Source organism: Triturus cristatus, chromosome 11 (assembly GCF_964204655.1).
Source record: "Triturus cristatus chromosome 11, aTriCri1.1, whole genome shotgun sequence".
Taxonomy (NCBI): Eukaryota; Metazoa; Chordata; class Amphibia; order Caudata; family Salamandridae; genus Triturus; species Triturus cristatus.
In genome coordinates, this window is record NC_140594.1 from 1,111,589 (window position 1) to 1,137,216 (window position 25,628).

Genomic DNA, 25,628 nt, shown 5'->3' on the forward strand with positions numbered 1-25,628 from the left:
CTACTAGCTTATTAAATTGGGATAATAAGCCACGAGTTCCCGATTTCCCTGTTTAAGCTCTAGCAGTTCGTTATCAGAGGCCTGAGATGCTGTTCTTCGGTCAAAAATTCGCAGAAATTCTTTTTTGAAATCATCCAAATTATATAATATGGGGTCATCCTTAGTCACCAATGGCATAGACCATGAGGCGGCGTCCCCGCTCAGGTAGGATAGGATGAATGCTACTCTGGATTGTGCATCAGGGAAAATGGTGGGGCGGCACATAAAATGGAGTGAACATTGAGTCAAAAAAAATTGGGCCTTTTGTGGGTCTCCATTAAATCGCTCTGGAGGGGCTTGAGCAATTACTGGGGACAAAGAATGGATGACTTGAGTGGGGGCAAAGGACGAAGTACTAGTGTTGGGATTCTGGGTTCCAAAGGATGTGGTACCTTGACTAACCCCTTGACCTGAAGCTCCAGTCTTAAATGTTATGATCTCTTGTCTCAATGCTTTATTCTCCTCTCTGACTGCCTCCAAGTCCCTTTGTATACTACTCAAAATCTCACCTAATCTTTTCAGATCTACACCTTCTGCCATTCTGCTCGAGTGCTAGTACCAACGTGGGCACTTCACTCTGTCAGATCTGTATCTCCAATCTCATGTAATTCCGCACAGGAGCAGAATGAAGCTAGGTACCGATGCCCCTCTCAGAACTAGCCGCTAGGTATTATGATTCCGTCGCAGGTAAGTTCCAAAGGGGGAAAGGGGATGGGACAGAGAAGAGACTGCTCCAAAACTCTGCCAGTTCTGCTTCGTCTTCTTATCAATCTTTTTCATATGGCTAAAATATTTATATTTGTCAATAACGTTCCTTTCACTAAACTTACTATATTTTAAATCTATAGATAACTTATCTTACCAGGGTGGTGTTTTGGGCTTGCTGCTCTTTGTAATTCTCTTGTGTTTTTTACTATACTCAATGAGATGCCTTCACACTGTTCTCGAATCTTTTCTTATTTCTTTTACAGGTCTTTTTCTTTGTTCCTGTTTCTGCACTGTAATGAGGGAAGAAGAATAAGGTGAGTATTATCCCTAACCCTGTCGTGTGTGAGTGTTTTCTATCCTTCCTTCTCTTTTTTCCTACTCACAAGAAGAGAATCTGGTGAAGCCTTGTATTTGAAGTCGCAGGAAGATGGATTTTCAGGTCTGCTAATATTCTTTAGGGATTGAGTTTTACTTCACCTAACTCAATTACCCCTTTTTATTTATTTGTGAGGAAAGTTGGGAAGCCCTTAACTGATTTGGCTCCTTAATTGAATTAACTAGCAACTCAGAACATTTTACCTCACAGCGTCCTTTGAGAAGAGCTAGCGTTAAACGCGTCTTTATTTGACTGGAGCGCGAGTTGTAATATGCCCTCCAGCAGCCTCAACTATTGTGTAAGGAACGCTGTCTTTAAGGTCGCTTCGGTTTTTACATTTAAGATTTTTTCTTTAAAATGCGCGAAACAGGAATCTTTCCGATAAGCGCATTAGGCTTAGAAGCACCTTTGAACACTGCGCGAAACAAGCGCACGCGTTCTGCTTTTATTTGTAATTGTTTTTTATATTTTGTGAACGCCGTCAACCGGAGCCTCCGACTGACGCGTTCAAAGTCTTGAATTTCTGACCGGAATAGTTACACGGCCCTTGTCCTTCGCTTATTAAGGCGTTCTAGTTTTAAAACTGGATTAACCTTGAACTATGCCTCCAGCATTCTCTCCTGTCAGATGCAGCGTTCGGAATTATAAACGCTCGCATCTGAATAACTAAGACAGAACTGGTATGGATTTTTAGCCCCTAAAAGGAAGCTTCATAATACCACGGACTCTAGGATACTTTCGCTACGATTTTAATATCTTTGACAACATGTAAATAGATAGTTTGGTCAGAGTGATTTCTCTCAGGATTTTCAGTTTAAAACAATAGGTAATATTAGAAGCTAACCTGGTTATTAAAATGTATGTTGACCGGCGCTTCTAACCCCGAGATTCCGCTTCTACCCTGACTATCTCCACGACGTCTTGAAAACAGGTATTTTTCGTGTAAATTCCTCAGTGAAGTGCACTGAGGAATGTTGAAGAACGTTCCTCAGGCAGTTGATGCTAAAAACACTAGACTGCTAAACAGCGGACTGCTGTAGCAGTGTCGGAAAGTTGGCAGCCATGTTGGAATTTCTGCGATGCCAGCAATTGCTCCAACTAAAGAGATTACTTGCTCTTAAATGAGTTGGTAGTGAGAAAATGGTAGCCACTGTGGAGATGAAGGGAGGAAACCTCCCGTGATTCCTGACAATAACACACCTGGCTTTTTTCTCAAACGACATATCAACACGAAACATTCGACAATCGCAGATAAATGGTTGGAAACTTAGTGTCTTTTAGCATAGTTTGCTCAGCTCGAATATCCGAGAAATATTGTAGTCAGAAGAAGAGAACAAGCTTTACGCACAAGTCGCTTTACTTCTATAGATCCATGCAAACAAAAGAATTAACATAAGCCTAATGTGGACTGTGAGAAGTTGGCCTGGCATATGCTGGTCACTAGTTAAAGTGGCCACCTTGCACCAGTCCAATTCGACTCTTATGGTAGATAGGTTTAAGAAAACCTTTTAAAGAAAGCTATCCTAGTGGTAGCTGTGGAGAGCAGCCTTCAGGCTAAGTCTAAGAGGAATGTAAAGCAGCTTGTTTTACCTTAAAATCTCTTGAATTACCAAATGAAAGGACACCACACAGGTATATATATAAAATATATATGTATTTATTTCTAACACACTCTACTAATCTCTTTATGAGATTAGAAGTCAAGGACATATGCGCAAATCAACATTTCACAACAAGTTAAGCACAAATATGGCTGGGGCCCGAGGGGCGTATCAGACCATATACTAAAAAAGAGACTTAGGAATATCGACTTGCGAGGGGACAAGGCCTAGGGCATGTAGAAGCGCTGGGGCCTCACTAATACACCCAAGGCAGGTAAGTAAAGGACCCACGGGAGACGTATGCAGTGTGAGTCCCAATAGACTTCAGTGGATCAAGTCGCGGTTGGATTTTTAAAGTTTTAGGATACTTTGGGAGAGTCTACAAGCAAGTCACTTACAGTCTAAGTAGTTCTAGAGCCAACACACACAGGAGCACCGTAGTGCTGGAGTTACCTCACCCAGGGAAGCCGGGTGCATAGGTGTCGTTTTCAATGGGAGCCAAAGAAGACTTGCTGCTTGTGAAGACAGGAGAAGTGTCCGGTGGAATCCAAGGCTGGATTCAGAAGAAAGAAGACCTGAAAGCAGAGGTGACAGTGTTCAAAGTCACTTGCAAGTGACCCGGGCCCAGGAAGATGGATGCCCACAGTCGTCGGGTGATTTCAGGTGTTCACAGGTGTCTTGACTCTTCATCTACGAAGTCCAGGAGGCATTGACAACAACCAGGAGCTGGATTCGGCATGTCCCACAAAGTCTGCAGCTTACTGCAGTATCGGCACTCAGATTGAAGGCAACAAGCCTTGGCAACAGCAAGTCTTGTGGAAAGTGTAAAAAGTCAGCGGTGCAGACCAGCAAGGTCTGAGGGACTCACCCAGCGAGGGTAAGTCAGGGCAGGCCTGGAGCAACCAGGGAAGCCCTTTGGTTCTGTAGAAAAGTCTTCAGGGGACCCACAAGCCAGCTGGCAAGGGATCGCAAAGAAGCCTCTGGAGGATTTACTTCACAGGAGCCCACGGTCACTCGGGATTGAGAAAATTCGATTTTCGATCGTGATCGAATCGACCCGCCATTTTGTGCTCCGCCGCTATTTTGTGTTGCCTTCACTCAGGCAGCACGGCGAACAAAGTCTATTCTGCTTTTTCTGCAGCTTCTTGTCGAAATAACCCTTCTGCCTCTATTTGCAAAGCTGATGTTAGGACTGGCCGAGTACACTAATCCCTGTCTGGTTTTTCTAATCCCCGTCTCAACTATCTGTTGGTTCACACTATTCTTTTCTGACTTTATCTTATAGTCTGGCCTTCACTGTCCTCTGCTAGCATTCTTTTGTTTCACAACTGTCCTCCAACACACACAAAAGTATCTCGCCACCTGCAAGTTAGTTACGAATCTGTTAATGAATTAGTTTAAGGGAGGGGTGACAAACACAGTTGGAGGAGAGGTTTCTTCGAGTCATCTGATACTTTGTTTTCAAACCTTTCCTATTGGTTCTGTCCTGTTTTCCAACTTTTCTTATTGGCTCCTTCTTATATGTTCTGGGTGTGTATTTGGTTAATGTATATGTCACCTATATACTATAAAAGAATGTGCGCCACGGAGTGAAGTGGCAGTCTCCTGAGAACCTACCTTGTGTACTTCTGGGATAACTGTACTAGCTGCAGCTAATAAATCCAATCTTCTAACGCCTAACAGAGTGTCCCGTGTCTCTGTGTAGCTGAGCAGGAGAACCCAGGAGATTAAGGCGTACCCTGCGCCGCCAGGCCCAAAAGGTTCTGGTTCTTCAACATGAGGTAGGCCTCTGATCTTCAATGGAAATCCTTCTGGACACTTGGACCACACGTGATCTAATGCACAAGTTCGTAGAACGTCGTGAAGAGATTGCACTTGAAAATAGTGCACGGTACCTGGGTATTGCTGTTCCTCGTCACTCGTGGGGTCCACTTGCTTCCGCTTCACTGGGGAGGGGAGTCATTCCTTGACTCCAAGGGAGATTCTTCAGTCTTCCAGAGGTAGTGGAACATCGAAGGTCCAGGATTCTTCTTCAGAGCGTCGTCCAGAGATATCTAGTTTGCAATGGCAAGGGTTCCCTAACTTATACTAGAAGGAAGGGAGGGACTAGATCTATGACCCCACCTATGGGAGGGTCAGGGGAATGGGTGGCTACACCCACTTCCCTTTGTCCAGTTTCGCGCCAGAGCAGGGGCAGGTAGCCCCTGAACCGTTTTGAGCTGGCATATGCACAGAGGAGCCTACTGCTCCCCAGTGCAGGACTTCAAAGCACTCTAGGAGTGCACCCACCCAGCCCCAATACACTAAATCCTGTCTGGAAGGTGGTTACACCTCCCTGTGACAGGATGCCTATTGTTGGGCCTCATCCACTGCGAGTTTCGGTCAGCAGCAGGAGGGCAGCCCGGTGTCTGTGCTGGTGGCATCCATTTTGTGATGCCAGGGCTCTTTCAGGATTCTACCGTGTTTCCACAGTAGGTACATGTCTTCCCCTCTAGAAGGGTGGGATCATACTCCCACACCAGTTACTGGTGTGGGGGTATGATTCCAAAGCGTTTGACACCAAACAAGACATGTTTTGATGCAGCCATCCCAGAGTTAGCATTTACCGCGAGGTTATAATGCACTTAAGAGTATATGGTTTAACCGCATCCACAAACAGCCACAGAGAATAGACTCTGAGAGCTGCAGAGGGGCCCTGCTCAGGCAGAGGCCCCCCCTCACATGGAAACCAACCACCCTGCCCTCAGGATTGATAGAGCCTGCCTTAGGGGTCACTGATAGGTTTATATGTGTGTGTAAGGTGAGACCTAGGGAACCTATATCTCAGTGAGGAGTGCTAATGCTGGAGTGAGGTTTTCCCTAAGAATCGTATACCTCCTCCATGTTATCATTTTGAATTAAAACGAATAACTGATTAATATTAATAGTATTAATGGTTCGCTGTGTTTGAATAATCAACATTATTAATTTGAAAATACACGTGGGAATCGCATTTGCATGGCCTGATTGATATGTAAACTCATTTTCGTACGCATACTAATATGAGATATTTAGAATTTGCATGTTATATGTTGCTTTTGTGATGTGATTTGTGAATCGTGCTTTAAATTTTATAAACCGCAATGTGTGTTGCTTTTGCTAGATAAATACACACACATAAATGGTTTAGTAAGGGAATAACATTTTAATAGTCATTTCCATGTATTAATTACGTTTTGTGTCTCTTTGCTTACGTTGACCTTTTTGGAGTGGCCACAAAATGGCTGCCATCCCTATTTTGATGGACAGACGAGATACAGAAGTCAATGAGTGAAGTGCGCCTGCGCTAAAAGATGAGCAACAATAACCTCGTCATGACCCCAGGCAGACTGTACTCGTGAAGGTCGCACCGGGAGGAGTGCCAATCCTCAGACAATGGACTTCCTTAAACTAAGAACTGTTATAATTGATGACACCATGGACACAAACCCGTATGGGAATCAACATGCCCTGAATGGACTAGAAACTGTTGCAAATTATTAATAAATTGAGAACTACATCTAATGAAACATTGAACGCATGAGAATCAGGAAGAATGATCCTGGTTCCACCAATCGGATTTGTTCTAAAACATGTATTGTAACATTTTGTTGTTGATTTTACTATAAAAGAAGTAGACTAGAGAGGGTAGGTACCTCTTGTCGTGCTTTACCAGATTTCCTGACGTTATGCTGACGGAGAGGACGGTGACACTGCTGGACAGCTGCTTGCCAGAGACTCTGACGGACTGATCAGATGCCCAATTAATTTACGAACTGAATGATCGATTTATGGGCATAGAGACGTAAGATCTGAAATTGACATAGAGGACGCCATTTAGCCAGATTAGGTAAATATGCGAATCAAAATATTGAATGCTTTATGATTTTCTTATGCTTTATTTAGATAAACATTTTAATTCATTTAAACTGTGTCGGGTTATTATTGAAGTTTATTGATGTATATTGTTTAGAAGAATTAAGTGTCGCTTTTCCCAGCAACTAAGCTGATCCATGGCCTACAGTATGGGAGGAACTGCTAGGTTAGAAAATATTGAGACCCTGGTGAGGTAGGGATGAATAGGTGAATTTGTTATTACTCATCAGGTGATTGGTGCATTTTCCTCCCATTTCCAGCGCATGGAATAGAGAAAGGAATTTCCCCTCTCTCTCGAGGACCATTGATCTAAAAGTAGAATGAATGATTGGTGTTATGGGCCCCACCAGTGAATGAATGAATGTGGTTGTTGAAGAAGATCTGTGGTCTGTGATGTAGAAAGGGGATTTTGGTATTCAGCGCTGGAGCACTAACACTACCTCACCCTGGCTGCAGTAGCAGACCTGTGGTGTCAGATTTAGTCTGCTTCCCAGGGGAGGCATAATACATGCTTCAAACCTGGTAGGCCTGTGAAGTACCTATGCCCTTGGTACCTAAGGTACCATATACTAGGGGCTCATAAGGTACCACAGTATCCAATTACTAGTACATCTAATATGCACTCCAAGTTGTTTAGAGAGAACAGAGAGGCTGGGGCCCTGATTAGCAGGGTCCCAGCCAGACTATAGCCAGAAACCATCCGAAAAAAAGTGGGGGCAACATAAATGCAGATCCTACTCTCCTACATGGACACAGTTAATCATAGAGCCAAACAGCTCCCATTGTTTGCCAGCAAAAATGAATAGAGGTGTCTACCGCAATAAAAGTCCATAATATGCACACACTATTTAAATATCAGGACCCAGGGCAAGAACTATTTACACATGAGAACTCTCAAGATTAAACACAAATTTGTCGGCCATCTTAGAGTAGGCATGAATTTGCTTAAACACATTTAATAAAACAACCCTTTCGCTGCTAGGCTCCACCTCCACGCGCTAAGCCTTTTTTTGGGCTATTTAGGGTAGCTGACGCTTAGGTCCTAGTCAAGTCAGGGACATTTGTATGGCGCATCACTCACATGAGTCTCATGGCGCTTGCAGACGGCTCTGATAAACGGACCAGATCTAATTTCCAAAAAGCCAGGTTTGCAACTCTTTACGGAATTTGGAGAAAGGCATTTTGTTCCAGGACGATGGTGCCAAAAAGGAGAACGAACGGCCTCCTTGCCTGACGGTGTTAATTCTTAGAGGAGTTAGCAATGCCACATCGCTGGAGCGTAGCATCCTGGACGGGCGTTACCAATGTAACTTTGCTCGCCAGTATTTTGGACCAGTTCCGTACATATGCTTATGAGTGAGACATAGTATTTTAAAAAGAGCTCGCTTTTTCGCCGGGAGCCAGTGAAGAGTGTTTAAGCAAGCTACAGAGGGAGATCTGTAAGGGCGGTCAAGGACCAATCTCGCAGCGGTGTTTTGTAGAACCTGAAGTTTATTTATAAGATCTTCGTTCATTGACAGCAATAATGCGTTGCCATAATCCATTCTGTTTAGGATCAATCCTTGTGTCAGGGGTTTACGTGCCTCTATGGGGAGCCATTTAAAAACCTTTCGAAGGCTACGCATGACACCAAAACAGGTGCCAACAACATGGTTTACATGGCCCGCATAGATAGACAGTCGTCAATATAAAACCCTAGGTTACGGACCATGTTCTTTGGGGCAGGACAAGAGCCAAGCCTAGAAGGCCGCCAGTCGTATGACCAATGGTTGATAGCTTTACCAAAGAGCATGATCTCTGACTTGCTCCCGTTTAGCTGGAGATGGTTTGATCTCATCCATTTATCGACATTGGTAAGACAGTTTTTAAAACGTTGCTTGGTATCATTTGGGTCAGGACCTACAGTGATCAGAATCTGCGTGTCATCCGCGTAGGATATGACATCAAAACCATATGATCTGATCACCTCAGCCAGAGGGGTCATATAAAGATTAAAAAGAGTAGGGCTCAAGATAGAGCCCTGAGGGACGCCCATCTTTACCGGTCTTTCGCAGGAAACAAAGATTCCCATCTGGACGGTAGTTGTGAGTTCTGATAGATAGCTGATAAACCATTTAAGAGCATTCCCCCTGACACCAACCTCCCAGAGCCTTTGTTCAAGGATCTTATGGGAGATGGTGTCAAAGGCAGCTGACAGATCGAGCAGGACGAGGATAACTGATTGATGTTTATCTAGGGCTAGTCTGATATTATCAGTAACCTCAATCAGTGCCGTCTCCGTACTGTGCGCTGTTCTAAAGCCGGATTGAGAGGGGTCTAAGAGTCCATGGCTCTCAAGATGGTTTACCAGCTGCAGATTAACAAGGGACTCCAGCATTTTCCCAAAATAGGGAAGTAGTGAAATGGGTCGGTAGTTCAGAAGCACCTTAGGATCGGCTGTCGGCTTCTTTAAAATGGGTCTGACTCTGGCTACCTTCCAAACAGAAGGAAAATCCGCTACAGAAAAAGATTTATTAAAAAGATCAATCAATCCGTCTAAAACTGTGGGTGCCATAATAGAAAAGAATTTTGAGGGAAAAGGGTCAGCGGGAGAGCTTGATTTTATCTTTAGCATAGTTGTGGTCGCATTCTATGAATTTATCTAAAATGCCAGGGGGGTCTAGTAAAAAACAGGGCAGTTCTTCAGGATGGGTACAGTTATGTATGGGTAAAAACGTCCGGTGAATATTCATAATTTTATCTTCAAAGAATTCAGATAAAGAGTCTGTCCAGTTTTGGGATGCAGACACAGTAGGCAGGTTTGTAGAAGCAGTAAATTCTTTTAAAATATGAAAAAGTTCCTTGGAGGAGTTTTCTGCCATTGTGATCCGATTCATCCTAGGAACCTTTTGTCCACGTAAGTTATTCACATCAAATTTGTGCCCTTTTTTTCAACACCCTGAGGATTCTAAAGATACCCAGGGTTTGTGGATTCCGCTGGAGGGGACCCAGAAATTAGCCAAAATACAGCTAAATTTGTTTTTTAATTAGAAAAATTGCTGCAGAAGAAATCTTTGTTTCCCTGCAAATAGCATCCTTAAACTGTTTGTGGTACTGAAATCACCATCTTCTCACCCTTCAGGCACAAGCAGACTTTTGTCAAAAAACCAACATTTTCTACACAGTTTTGGCATTTTACTGGGACTTAGCCTATTTTCCCTATTTTTTAAGCTTTCAACCTCCTTCGAGTTAGTGGTAGAAATGGGTGTGAAGCCAATAATGGATCCCAAAAAGCTATACATTTCTGAAAATTAGACAAAATTCTGAATTCAGCAAGTGGTCATTTGTGTCGATCCTTTTTTTAATTTTTTTTTTTTAGAAACAGTTGAAAATAGAAAATATTGAAATTGAGTTGAAAAAACAGCCATTTGTGCCAATATTTTCACCTGTAGCTTCTTCTAAGTGTGACAGATTTTTTAAAACATTACACCGTTACATCAGCTGGACCCTTTAGGTTGTGAGGATCTATAGGACTTGTAATTTCAACAAGAACCTGAGGAACCCAGAGCCAATTACTGTGCTGCGTTTTCAATTGGTTTTTTAGTAATTCATTTGGTAAAATATAAAGAGTGAAAAATCGGTACCAAGGAAACCAATATATTTCCGAAATGGGAACAAAATAGAGTTTATAAGCAGTGTTTTTATGCACATCTCCAAAATTGTGGGCACCAGTATAAGCATGTGAATTAGAGGTCATTTTTCAAAATGACTTGTTTTTTTTACAAATTTTCTTACATTTGGAAGGCATAATTGCATAGAAAGTCAATTGGTAATAACACTTGTTCTACTTTTCTGTGTTCTCCTAAGTCTCCCGATAAAAATACTACCTCACTTGTTTGGGTAGGCCTAGTGTCCATGACAGGAAACGGCCCAAAACGCACCATGGAGACATCAAAGTCTTCCAGTGTGCCGAGCTTTGGATTCTGAACCCTAGCTCAGCCGGCACCTAGGGAAACCTAGCAAACCTATACATTTTTTTAAACTAGACACCCATAGGAAGCCAGGATGGGGTGACTTGTGTGGCTCTCATTAGGCTCTGTTACCCAGAATCCTTTGCACATCTCAAACTGTCAAAAAACACATTTTTTCCTCACATTTCTATGACGGAAAGTTCTGGAATCTCCATGGATCAACGAAATTCCACCCACCCAGCATTCCTCAAAGTCTCCCAATAAAAATGGTACCTCAGTTGTGAAGGTAGGCCAAGAGCCCGCAACAGGAAACGTGCCAAAACGCAACATGAGCACACCACATTTTTACAGTGAAAACTGATCCTTTTTTGCAAAGTGCCTAGCTGTGGATTTTGAATCCTAGCTCTGCCGGCACCTAGGAAATCCTAGCAAACACCCAGGGGAATCCAGTATGGGGTAACTTGAGTGGTCTCACCAGGTTCTGTTACCCAAAATCCCTTGCAATCCTCAAACTTTGATTAAAATAAAATCACATTTTCTCACATTTCTGTGATGGAAAGTTCTGGAATCTGCCTGGTTCAACAAAATTCCACTCACCCCACATTCCTCAAAGTCTTCCGATAAAAATGATACGTCAGTTGTGAGGGTAGGCCTAGTGCCTATGACAGGAAATGGACCAAAACACAATGTGAACACCACATTTTTAAAGTGAAACTGACCCGTTTTTGAAAAGAGCCTAGCTGTGGATTTTGAACACTAGCTCTGCCGGCACCTAGGGAAATCTAGCAAACTTGTACATTTTTGAAAACTAGACACCCAGGGGAATCCAGGATGGGGTGACTTGACTGGCTCTCACCAGGTTCTGTTACCCAGAATCCCTTGTTAATCTCAAACTTTCTAAAAATAAAACATAGTTTCCTCACATTTCTGTGACGGAAAGCTCTAGAATCTGCATGGATCCTCAAAAATTCCACCTACGCCGCATTCCCCAAAGTCTCCCAATAAAAACAGTACCTCACTTGTGTGTGTAGGTCTAGTGTTCGTAACAGGACACAGCCCACAATGCAACATGGACACATTGTCGTGTAGTTCCTTTAAATCTATTTAGGATCTGCGTGTTTAGACAATATGAACTATGGGATTGGTGACAAACTGATTCCAGACACCCCCACAGGATAAGTTCACCTGTAGACCAGCTAGCTCACAGTGCCACTATGTGCCCCTCTTACCAAGGAGTGAATAGTTTCTGGCAACTATCGGACATGACAACTCTGACTCCTCATGGATCGTGGAATCAGTACAGTACTTTTTGCTCAGCTACTCGTGCTCATTTTGTCTCACACAGAATAAACGATAGGGACATTTTCAATAAGCATTTATTAAACCAGGGTCATTCTAGTGTAAAATACGTGTGCTGCAGCAACCATAACAAAGAAACAGATATATACGGTTATAAGCGCTGGCAGAGTAAATAGATGGTAGAATTCTACCATGGTGCTAAAACAATGGATATATGCAGGTATATAGATACATGGCAGTATTAAGGCATACTCCTACGATGCTAACTAACTAGATGTACCTAAATTTACCTAGCATGTATGCAGGTGTGTAGCTAAGAATCCCCCTAGGATAGAGACAGCCCCATTACCTGATGTGAGAGAAGGAAGGAACCCGTCTGTCTTGAGTTGGACACCCCATGAGGGATGTCAGACAGCTGTGTGCCGGAGTATCTGCGTGCAGGGACCTCAGCATCTCGTGCCAGCATGGAAGTCTTTTCTCCTCTCTGGCCCGGCAAAAATGTAGTGCTTGTATACCCAAAAGATACCCTCAGGGGCTCTTCCTTGCTGTGTCATGTTGGCCTAGGATGACAATAGTGATGAACCTTATACAGTTATTATGCAGAAGATGGCAATCCTGCTGTGATTCTGAGAATTCTCATGCATAATAAATGAGTCTGGTTCTCGGAGAAAACCACATGAAATGTATGCAGCACCTAACTAGGTAAAAGGTCAGCACCAAAAACCATTATGTAGTATAATGGCAGTGTGAATGTAGGTGAAAGGTTAGGTGACTTCTCAGGCCTATATTTGGGGTACATTGGGAATGACAACACCCACTCCTCATCCGAGTGGACGATATTCTACTCAATAGAAAAAGTCCTTATGATCAGTATAATAACATTGCTAAAACGTCAGTGTAAAACTATCTGAAAGCATGGCATATGTAAAAAATGTGTAAACATTTTCATAAGTCCTTAAAAGCGCTATAAGTCTTTTAAAATATGTCATATATAGTTTGAGCAACTGAGTACATCAGAAAGCCATGGTGCTCAGTAAGAGTGAGCGACAAATTTGTTATAAAATTCCAATTCTGGTTCTTTTGAAATAGGTCAAATTGTTCCCAGCACATGGAGAGCCAAATGTTTGTGTTCTGTGTGGGAGACGCAAAATTACTGCTGCTTTCCTTCGCAGACAAAGGTTCCTATAACATCTCATTGATCAGGTCAATAGAGCAAAGGTGATCTTCTCCAGTTCCCACAGCCTGCATTAGAGCCGGTGTCCAATTCACCAAGAGCTGAAGCATCCTGTGGTCGCTTTAAGAATGCCGGCATCAACATGGGAATACTCTGGGGACACTGTACTATGTGGGCCTTTAACGGGTCCAGCAATACATCCATGTCCGGAGGCACAACCGATGGAATTGTTAGACAGATCCAACACGCATTCTTGTCCACAGAATAAGCAGCGGAGAACAGGCAAAACACAGCACAGTAATTCCAGATTGGTTGGAATGATAGGAAGTCAACAAAGAGAGGGGGGGGACCAGGAGCTAGTTAATGGTCCAGTGCCCATGCTCCAAACTAACCATGAAGTCAACCAAAGGGGGGCGGGAGGGGCACTGTTCCAGAGTTAGTGTGTCAGGACCCACAAGAGGTTTCCTCCTTGTAACGCGTTTCTGGCTACTATCTCCCTTTCACAAGATTATGAAAAATCATCTAATCCATTAAGCTGGGGTGTATGATGGCATCGATGGAACTCCAAGATGGCTGCCAACATGCACATGCTGCTACAGCACTCTGCTGTCAGCAGTCTAGTCTTTTAGGCTTCTGGATACCTGGTGAAGTGTGCTCCTACATTCCACTGCGCACTTCACTGAAGGAGCTGAGAGAAGAGCACCTGAATTCCCTGCGTCGAGTTAGTCAGCTAGGGTAGCTTGCGGAAGTTGCGGGGTTAGTTTCGCCGGTACTCTAGAAGTTTCCCTTCAGATTCAGGTTAGTGAGTTTAAGACTTTCAAAGTATAAATTTCCATTGAGCATAAATTGTCAGTCAGGGCTTCAATATTAATGTCCTACCTCTCAGTAATAAAGAACTGACAGGAATAAACCCGTGACAGAAAATATCTATCTAAATAATAGTGACCTGAAGAAAGTGTATAGATTTCAGCTTTCACAGTATTAAAGCAGATATTCCGACGTGGGCGCATTCATTCAAGCGCCGCATCAGTAAAGACAATCGGAACATTTCCCCAAGTTTAATTAAATTGCGGAATAACAGTTAACGTGGGCGCGTTCATTCAAGCGCCGCGTTGTTAAAACAATTTATGCTAAGCATTTCCTCGAGTCTCGTCAACTCCGAAGCTTTGGTCGACGCGGGTGCATTCGGTCAAGCGCCGCGTCTTCCATCTGAGACTTAAAATTTCCTTCCGGGGCACGGATTGTTGGGAGCTGTGAATAACGCTAGCAAGCTCTTTCCGTGTCCCGTGAAATAGTCTGTCAGTGTTTAACTCTGGAAATACTCAGTGGCTCTTCTCGGAGTGCTGGAAGTTCCTTCGTATCTCGTCAAGAAAAGAGCATTCCTCTTGACAGTATGCGAAGGGCTACACGCATGTGAGTTTATTCTTATCTCCTCGCGTTACACACACATAAGTACACCCAGAAGTCACGATTAAAAAGGGACTCTGTTAAATCAATTAAATACCCAAAATGCTGATAAATGGTTCCAGATAGAACATATAAGAAAACTAGAGAAGTGAAGCAGCATGTCTCAGTAGAATAAACGAATATCATAGTGCCCTCTACATTTCCTTGAGAAGAAAAGAACAGTAGACAAGTTTAAAGTAAGTTCTAACAATGATGTAATTATTGGCAGACCTGTAAGAAGAAAGAGGAGAAGTTAACGAAGCTGACAGGCAGATCTTGGAGCAGTCTCTTCTTCTGTCCCTTCCTCTTTCCCCCCTTGGAACTTACCTGTAGCGGAACTTAAGGACCAAACAGGAAGGGTTCTGAGAGGGGCATTGGGACCTATCGCCATCTGCTCCTGTGCAGTAAAACAGTTACAAGTTTTTGGACTCTGACAGAGTGATGCCAGATGTCAAGCACTCACTCGAGGGGAAAGAAAAGAGAGAGAGGAAGGGAAAGGATAAGGTGCTAGGTCTGGGACTCAATTGAAAGACACATTTTGTCTCTTGTTGCCCTCACCCACCCCAAAGGATGTCATGCTTCATCATTGGGCAGTTGCTCCTCGTCGGGCCGGCGGTGCAATGCCCTACGGGTCCCCCGAAGGGTCACTTTAGCAGAGATCTTTTAAGAGAACTGCCATTTGATGAATGTAGGAGTGTGGATAGAGTCCTAAGTGAAGGGTGATATTGTGTGTGCAATGAGTTAAAACTGTCTAAGGGTTACCAAGAGAAATGTTAATGGAGAGGTACCCTTGGCAGAGTAAAAAACCCCGTAGATTAAGGGTTACCAACAAAAGCGTAATGAGCCTGGGTAACTATAAGGTCGACATGTTTCACGCCTCTTTGGTCAGAAAGATCCCTGGCCTTTCATCAGGACCAGAAAGAACTGTGTAAGTGATTTTGTGCACGAAAGTGAAAAAGTAGAGGGGTAACATTAGCCCTCAAAATGATCAGTGGGGGCCATTCCCTTAAGTACAATAGGAAACAGCTAGTTAGTCCGGTATGCCCTCTTGATCGTGACCCAAAGTGGAGCTAGCAGTGCTCCATAGGCTAGAGGCATAGGGTGCCCACACCTTACTGGGGTCTATGCTCGGGTGTTGGCTCCAGTAAACCTGCCCCGTCCTGACGCCTGCCTATAATGTGCAAATTGCATATGTCCCTATAAATACTCGCAAATCCTTTATAACAGTTTCAGTGTAAGCCGAGCGCTGGGGCCAAACCCACAGGAATCTAGAGCATGAATCTACTGCCACCAAGATGTACTTGTAAGCCTCATCAGATTGTAATGGGCTGCAGTGGTCCAAATAGACACAGGCGAGTGGTCTGTCTGATAACAGTAGTGGTGTTTGCAGTTGACGTGCTGCAGTAGAACCCTTCATCTGCTGACAGATGTTGCACTTAAGAACAAATGCTTTTTCTGTTTGGTAAGACCTGACCACCACTAACATTGTTTCAGTATTGAAACTGTCGCAGTAATGCCTGCGTATGCTGAGCCCAGACCCTCATGTAGCTAGAATTAAACCTAATCGACGATCCATGTTTGGTATTACTGTATCCTCACTCCTGCAATTAGAGCATGCGGTACATTTTGTGCATCTAACTTGTAGAAGTACTTGAGTGAAAAGCCTTAGCATGGTTGAGCTGTTTTTGCGTGAAGCTATGACAGCTAACATTATCTATCCGTCTATCCTTGTGCCAGAACGAGTGATTGCAGCTACAGCAGCAGTTCTCACTGTTACGTTGGCGGCTTCATCGGGCAATGAATTCCCTTTAATGTGCACTCCAAAACGTTGATGACTCAGCGTATGAATCATGTGAGCCTGCGGCAAGCCCTTTTTCAGCTCTGCCACTTGTTCCCAAAGCAACTTGTGCTTTATTGTGCAATATTTGAATCTCTAAACCCATTCTGGCCTTAGTAGTGAAGATATTGATTGTAAGACTGGAAACAATAAAATCAATCGCACACAATAAGTGTTGGGAATTCTCGATCAGTATGTTTTAGTGCCAGCATCAGGGCTTTTAGTTCTGCTAGCTGAATTGGGCAATCTCCTAGAGACTGCGTATTGCTAGGACGGAACTTACCATCCCGCATACGCCCCTTTACAATTGCACATGCTGCACTGTATCGCTGTTTACTTTCTATGGCAGGCTGAGCAGATCCGTCAGTGAATTTATGTATTCATACTGACCTAGAGGCATTATTTCATTTGGGAGAGGATATTCCTGTTCATACTGCAGGAATGCTTGCGTTTGTAATGTAGAATCAAATTTGTAGTCTACATCTGTTGCAGTGAGAGAATTAGCCTATTGTACCCATCGTGGATGCAGTGCTGTTGTGTTTGGAATGCTAGCTTTTGTAACAGCCTCTCACTTGTGTGGGTGGGCCAAGGGCCTTTGACTGGGAAGGGCCACAAACATAGCGATTAAGGGGATAGCACAGCGAACTCTAAGTGCTACATTTTATTAAAAAAAAGTTTTTAGCTGATTCTATATTGGACACCCACACAAGTGAGGTATAATTTTACTCGAGAGACTAAGGGGAACGCTGGGTGGTAGGACATTTGTGCCGGCACGGGTGTCCCACACAGAAATGGTTGGAAAATTAGATTTTTTCAGCTAAATTTGAGGTTTGCAGGGGATTTTGGGTAGGAAAACATTGGGGGGTGCATGCAAGCTATACCTCCCTGGACCCCCCGGGTGTCTAGTTTTCAGAAATGTGTGGGTTTGATAGATTTCCCTAAATGGCTGCCGAGCCCGGAGTCAAAAACCCAGGTGCCCCCCTTGAAGAGCTAGGTTGCTTTGTGATAGGTAATTTTCATGTCTCCACAATACGTTTTGGGCCCTTGCCTGTCGCGGGTACTTGGCCCACCTACAAGAGTGAGGTACCATTTTTATCACAAGAACTGGGGAAACTCTGGGTGGTAGAAATTTGTGTCAGCCCGGTGATCACGTAAATTTCCACACAAATTTGAGAAAAATGTGATTTCTTTCAGCTAAATTTGAAGTTTGCAGGGGATTCTGGTTAGGAAAACGTTGGGGAGTGACCTCTGACCCTCGGGTAGGTCACTTCCCCACCGCTGCAGCTCCGCCTGCCTGCCCGCCTTGACGCCTGCTCATCCCCCAGGTCAGCGCTCTGCTCGATCGCCGCCTGGCCTGCCTTCTTCTGCCTCTTTTTACTTTTGTACCCTGCGTGCCTGAGTGCCTGCCCGCCCCCTTTTTCTTATTTTTGTAACCCGTGTGTCTGAGTGCCTGCCCGCCCCTTTTTCTTACTTCTGTACCCGTGTGTCTGAATGCCTGCCCGCCCCTTTTTCTTACTTCTGTACCCCGTGTGCCTGAGTGCCTGTTCCAGCCAGTGTTCGCACCTCTTGGTTCCTTTGCTCCGTCTTCCTGCCGCTGCCTCCCGTGCGGCCCGCCCCCCTGCTCCTATTGGATTTTCCCTCCCGCCTCCCAGCTGACCCCTCCTCCCCTCCCTCTCTCTTATGGCGACCGCCGCGCGGCCGCGCCGCTGGCGCGCCAAAGGCAAGCCCGTCTGCGCAAGTCCGCGCCTAGACCGCGCCCAGGGCCAGGACCCCTGAACCTCGCCAGAACCAGCCAAGCAGACAGAGATACCAAGCCACCACCCTCCACGCACTCAACACTGACCGACAGCCAGCATGCTACCAAGCCACTCCGAAACGCACCCACGGAGCATTCACCTGCCACACCTGCAAGTTCACCTGCACCCCACCCGCCAAGCCAGACTCCAGCACCGATCACCTCAAGTGCATCCTGCTCAACACCCGCTCCGTCCACAGGCACGCCATCGAACTCTGGAACCTTCTCGACACAACCTCACCAGACATCGCCTTCCTCACAGAAACATGGATGAACGCCTCCTCAGCCCCCGACATCGCCATAGCCATCCCGGATGGCTACAAGATCGCCCGGAAGGACCGCGTCAACCAAACCAGAGGAGGCATCGCCATCATTCACAGGAACACCATCCGGATCACGACCAACGCCGAAGACACCCTCACCGGCACCGAACACCTTCACTTCCAGATACACACCGACCCCAAGACCACCCTCAGAGGCACCCTCGTCTACAGACCCCCGGGACCACGCGCACAATTCAGCGAAGCCATCGTAGACTTCATCAGCCCGCACGCCCTCACCTCGTCAGACTACATCCTCCTAGGAGACCTCAACTTCCACCTGGAAAACAACAATGACAGCAACACCGCCACCCTGATGGACAACCTCGCCAACCTCGGACTCAAGTAACTGGTGAACACCCCGACCCACTACGCCGGCCACACGCTCGACCCCATCTTCTCCTCCAGCAAGCACATCTCCTTCAGCCACTCCACCGGACTACACTGGACGGACCACAGCTGCGTCTATTTCAACTTCATGACAACCACAACCCACCACCACCCTCAACAGGTTCCCAGCAGAAACTGGAGCAAGATCACCGCCGACCAGCTCACCACCTCCCTCAGCCAGAACCCCCCCAACATCACGAAGGACCCCAATGAAGCAGCCCGCAACTTCACACAATGGCTCACCAGCTGCGCCGATGACCTCGCACCACTGAAGAACCCCCCCAGCAGAGACGGCAGCAAGAAAGCCTCGTGGTTCACCAACGACCTCAAAATCTCCAAGAAAACCTGCCGCACCCTCGAGAAAGCCTGGCGCCACGACCAAACAGCAGAAAACATGACAGCCCACAAGAACGCCACCCGCAAACACCACCAACTGATCAGCACCACCAAAAGGACCACATTCAAAGAACGACTGGACAACAACTCCCACAACAGCAAGGAACTCTTCAGCATCGTCAAAGAGCTCTCCAGCCCCAGCGCCTGCAACAACGACATCACACCCTCGCAGGACCTCTGCGACTCACTCACCTCGTTCTTTCACCGCAAGATTGCCGACATACACAACAGCTTCGGCGCACATACCACGCAGCCTACCACCGATCCGGTGCCCCCTACCACCACCCTCCGCACCTGGACGTCGGTCAGCACCGAAGACACCACCCGCACGATGAACACCATCCATTCCGGTTCCCCTACCGATCCCTGCCCACACCACATCTTCAACAAAGCCGACTCCGTCATCGCACCCCATCTCCGGGACATCATCAACAACTCCTTCGCATCTGCCACCTTCCCAGAGAGCTGGAAACACGCCGAGCTCAGCGCCCTCCTGAAGAAACCCACCGCGGACCCCACAGACCTCAAGAGCTTCCGACCCATCTCGCTCCTCCCGTTTCCGGCCAAAGTCATCGAGAAGATCGTCAACAAGCAGCTCTCCACCTTCCTCGAGACTAACGGATCCCCACCTTTCTCAGTCCGGCTTCTGAGCTAACCACAGCACCGAGACCGCCCTCATCGCAGCCACCGACGACATCAGGTCCCTGCTAGACAACGGGGAAACAGCCGCCCTCATCCTCCTGGACCTCTCGGCAGCCTTTGACACCGTATGTCACAGCACCCTGATACAGCGCCTCAGCAACATAGGAATCCAAGGAAAGGCCTTGGAGTGGATCACCTTGTTCCTCGCCGGTAGAACACAGAGAGTCCGTCTTCCCCCGTTCCGGTCCTCGGCCACCGAAGTCATCTGCGGCGTCCCGCAGGGATCCTCGCTCAGCCCCACCCTCTTCAACGTCTACATGAGCCCCCTCGCAGCCATCGCATGCCAACACAGCCTTAACATCATCTCCTACGCCGACGACACCCAGCTGATCCTCTCCCTCACCAACGACCCCGCTACCGCGAGAGTCAACCTCCAGGAAGGAATGAAAGACGTCGCGGAATGGATGAAGCTCAGCCGGCTGAAACTGAACTCCGATAAGACGGAAGTCCTCATCCTGGGAACCTCCCCCTCCGCCTGGGACGACTCCTGGTGGCCCCCCGCCCTGGGCTCCGCCCCAAAGCCTACGGACCATGCACGCAACCTGGGCTTCATCCTGGACTCTTCGCTCACAATGACCAAGCAAGTCAACGCCATCTCATCATCCTGCTTCAACACCCTGCGCACCCTCCGACAGATCTTCCGGTGGATCCCCACAGACACCAGGAAGACGATCACCCAGGTCCTCGTCACCAGCCGTCTGGACTACGGCAACACCCTCTACGCTGGAACCACAGCCAAACTACAGAAGCGACTCCAGCACATACAGAACGCCTCTGCACGACTTATCCTGGACACCCGCTGCTTTAGCCACATCTCCCCCCAGCTGAGAGACCTGCACTGGCTCCCCATCAGCAAGAGGATCACATTCAGGCTCCTCACCCATGCACACAAAGCTCTCCACGACATGGGCCCCGCATACCTCAACAACCGACTCACATTATACACACCCACCCGCCAGCTCCGCTCCGCCAGCCTCGCCCTCGCCACCGTCCCACGCATCCACAAGACCACCGCCGGAGGAAGATCCTTCTCCTACCTGGCGGCTAAGACTTGGAACTCCCTCCCCACCCACCTACGTCTGACCAAGAACCATCTCTCCTTTAGGAAACAGCTCAAGACCTGGCTCTTCGAGCAGTAGCGCCCCCCCCCCAGCGCCTTTAGACCCTTCGGGTGAGTAGCGCGCTTTATAAATCTAGTGATTGATTGATTGATTGGGGAGTCCACGCAAACCATACCTCGCTGGACTCCCCAGGATGTCTAGTTTTCAGAAATGTGTGGGTTTGGTAGGTTTCCCTAGATGGCTGCAGAGCCCGGGGCCAAAAACCCAGGTGCCCTCCCCTTATAAAACCAGGTCATTTTGTGATATGTAATTTTGATGTCTACACAATACATTTTGGGCCCTTGCCTGTCGCGGGTGCTTGGCCCACCCACACGAGTGAGGTACCATTTTTATTGGGAGACCTGGGCGGAATGCTGGATGGTAGAAAACATATGGTTTTTCCAATACCAGAAGATTATGACATAGTAATGCAAGAAAAATGTGTGACTATAATCAATAGTCTGGAAAGTTTACTAACCTTGTACTCAATTTGTTTCCGTATTACTTCCTTCTAAGCGTCTCTTAAGGTTGTCACTCCACTCTCTTTAAGATTTTTATTCTCATTCAAGAGTCTTTTCAGTTTCCTTTCAACTCAACATGTTTTACGCAGAAATGGGGAATTACTCTGACTAATGTGCACGCTACTGGTGAGGTGAGAAAAAATGGGGATTTACCTGCTACGGAACCAAATGCTGATCTCTCCTCAGCAGTACAGTAGAAGTAGATCACCCCAGGTGCACAAGCTCCAACACTTCAGGGGCCTTTGGGGGCCCCATCATTTTACAATATGTCACGTCACCGCTCCACCACCTAGTCTTGTTTAGGGCCAGTGCTAAATTCCTTGAAAAAAGTTTAAGGAGTGGGGCATTAATAATCAGCTTCCCCTGTCCCTTGAAGACCTTTAGGGGTGTCACTCTTACACCTCATATTTCAGCAGCTGATACCCTAAAGTGCAAATGAGGGATAGGTCTCTGATGTGTGGCCTTAACCCCATGAATGTGATTAAGACACACAGAGAAAATGTGTGTGTGTCTGTATGTATGTCTGTATGTGTGCGTGTGTGTTTGTGTGAGAGAGAGAGAGAGAGAGAGAGAGAGAGAATGTCTGGCTGTCTGTGCCTGCTTGTCCATGTCTCTGTCTGTGTCTGTCTATCTGTATGTCTCTCTTTCTGTGTATGTGGCTGTCTGTGTCTGCGTGTCTGTGTGTGTTAGAAATGGGGTTCCCGGTTGGCTGAGGTATGCACAGAGCAGTCAGGCTTATCTACAAAGGCAATATGAAAGGTTTTTGTGCAACACACACACACATACACACACACACACACATACACACAGTAACACAATGAATACACCACAAAAAGACTTCACACAGGTGTAGAAAAGTTGAGAAGTTTTATCTGAGCAAAATAAGACTGAAATGACAAAATCCAATCAGTATAAGTTGAGATAAGAATTTTTAAAGATTAAATGCAAAAACAGTGCTTTGAAGACACTAGTAGTCAAAAGGTTATTTGAGGTTGCAGGAGACTAGTGCAAATCCAAAGTTCAGTCTGACTGTGATGGATGGCTGGCCAGCTACAGAGCCCATACCGATACCGCTGAAGAAATACCTTGGGTGTATATTTTTTCGATGTTGTGAGTCTACTGCATCATTATCAAGCCAAACAAAGGGGGTTCTGTGTCATTGTTGAGCTTATTTGTGGTGAATGCAAAGCGTTGTCTCTGCACTGAGTGTCTGTCATCGGGCAGATTCTGGGTCAGCGTCAAAGGGCGATGTGGCGGAATTGGTTACACAGTTGATGTATTGCATCGTTTTTTGTAGAAATCTGATGCAGAATCCACTTCTAAGGCCCAACACATGGAGGGGGACACCTCAGACAAGGGCAGGAAACACAGACAGCAGAGTCTACCAGAACCAGCAGAGTTATAGGAAGTCTTTTGTGTCCCTGAGACCTCAGAAAATAGGACTCAAGCCAGCAAGCCCTTGGAGATTACTTGTAAGAAAGGCAGAGACCTTCCAGCAGAGTCAGTTAGCAGCAGTCATCAGGGCAACAAGCAGACAAGCAGTCCTTCCAGAAACGCAGTCCAGTTGAGTCCTTTAAGCAGCACAGACGTCCTTCTGACAGAGGTTCAGTTCAAGATCCGGAAGTATCTGATTTTGTGGGTCAGAGACCCAGTACCTATACCCAAAATGCCTTTGATGTAGGGGGTGACTTCAAAAGAACTCTCTGAAGTGCCCAATGATCCCTTTCAATCCAGTCCTGCCTACCAGACTAACTCTGGAGGATAAATCAGTGCTTTGTGTGGGGACAGGACACTACCTATTGAAGTGGAAGCGTCAACCCCTCCCTTTCCTCCCTGCCCAGGCAGACCCATCAGAATGCTAATGAATGCAGCTGAGTGCTCAGAATGCAGATGAGCTTCACCTTCTTGTGTTTGTGGCTTTCTAGAGGGAATGCACAAAATGTAGCTGTCACCCAGCCAGACGTGTATTATAGACAGTCTGTCAGGCACAAAGATCAGTAAGTACAGAGAAATGTCCACTTTATACAAGGAACATTTCTAAAACAGTAAAGTTAAATCCAACTTCACCACTGAGGAGGATTTATGATTACCATTCCAGACATGAAAAGCCTAGTCCGCTGATCAGGAATTACAGCTTAAAAGTGTATTTAGGAATCCACAATACCAACCTGTGAGAGGGGTTGGCCTCCCACTAGTGAAAAACTGGATAGGTAGTTTGTCACTACCAGGGCATGCATAATGTACGTGGCACCATGACCTTGGGGTAACTGATGAGTGACATATATGTCATAAAAGGGGAGTATGAGGCTTAGCAACTAGTTTTGAATGCCAAGTCAGAGTGGCAGTAAACTGCACACACAGGCACTGCAGTGGCAGGCCTGAGACAAGTTTGTATGGGTACTTGTGTGGGTGGCACAATGAGTGATGCAGGTCCTCTAGAAGTATTTTGTGAGAAGTTGGCCTGATATATGATGTCACTAATTCTAGTGTACACCTTGTATCAGTCCAAACAACCCTTATGGTGATTGGTTGTAAAGTCAACCTTATAGACCAGCTATCCTAGTGGTAGCATGGACAAGAGCAGTCTTAGGCTAAACTCTGTATGGCATGTGAAGCCAGCTGTTATACCATTATAATCCCTTGAATACCAAATGAAAGGACACCAAACCATATATATATTCACTGAAAAAACCATAGGTTTCAGGGGTGTTATAGTTAGCTGGACTTTTCACTTGTACAAAACCATTGAAATTCCCCCGTTATAGTTAGTTCAGCTAACTATAACTCGCGCGCCCGCAATGCACTGCTGATGACGTCACATATTACATCACTCATGACATGGTCAGTGACATCACTCATGACATCACTGATGACATCTCAAATGACATCACTGATGACATCACTGATGACATCATCCAGTGAATGTGTGTTTTTCTGAAAATTAAATATGTTTTATATATGTATATCTCAAGGTCGATGGAAGAATAAATGGGTATATAAGTGTCTAAATGGATGATTTGTTTTTGAAAAATTGATTGTGTAACTGACTGATTAAGTGTATCATAGTGAATACATGGCTTAGTGAGTAATGTTTAAATATGTAAATATCTGTATCAGTCTCTCACTTTGTGTATAAGTGGCTGCATGGGTTGGTGAGTAGCTACATGGGTGTCTATATAGGTTATTAGTTGGTTTTTTGAGTATCAGTCTGAGTGTCTGCATGGTTCGGTGGGGGGTATTACGTAGTGCATAGGTGCATGAATGAGTGACTCACTGTTTGTATGTGTTGAACACAGCATGTGTGCAGGACTGTATGGGTGGATGAGTGTGTGTATGGGTGTGTTAGTGAGTGAATGACTGTCTCAATAGTGTCTTTATGAGTAATTACATATGTTTTAAACTAGTATATGTGACTATTGGTGTATATATGTGAGTATATGTGAGAGTGAGAGATTGAAAGAGTTCCTGTATGAATAAGTATGTGTTTCTATAAGTGATTGTTTAAAAGACTAAGTATGTGTAAGTTTCCGTAGAAGTAAGTATGGTGGTGTGTGTATAACTGTATATGCAAGTAAATGTATGTTTGATTCTTTATTAGCATGAGTGACTATGTGTGTGAGTAACTCTATGGATGAGTGGCATTGTGTAACAGGATGTATAGGTGTATGAGTACATATGATGAGTGAGTACATGTATGAGTGACTGTATAGGACTGTTGGTGAATGAGTGGATGTGTATGTGGATCTTAGAATTACTGAAGAGGTTGTTGTAACTGGTATTGGTATGTCCATTGTTTTGAAAATTTTAGTCTCTATTTTTGAATGTGTGTATCAAAGGTTATATTAGGGTGAGAGGAGGTCTGCCACTCTATCACAAGGATGATGTCATCAGTGATGTCATTAGTGATGTCATTTGAGATGTCATCAGTGATGTCATGAGTGATGTCACTGACCATGTCATGAGTGATGTAATATGTGACGTCATCAGCAGTGCATTGCGGGCGCGCGAGTTATAGTTAGCTGAACTAACTATAACGGGGGAATTTCAATGGTTTTGTACAAGTGAAAAGTCCAGTTAACT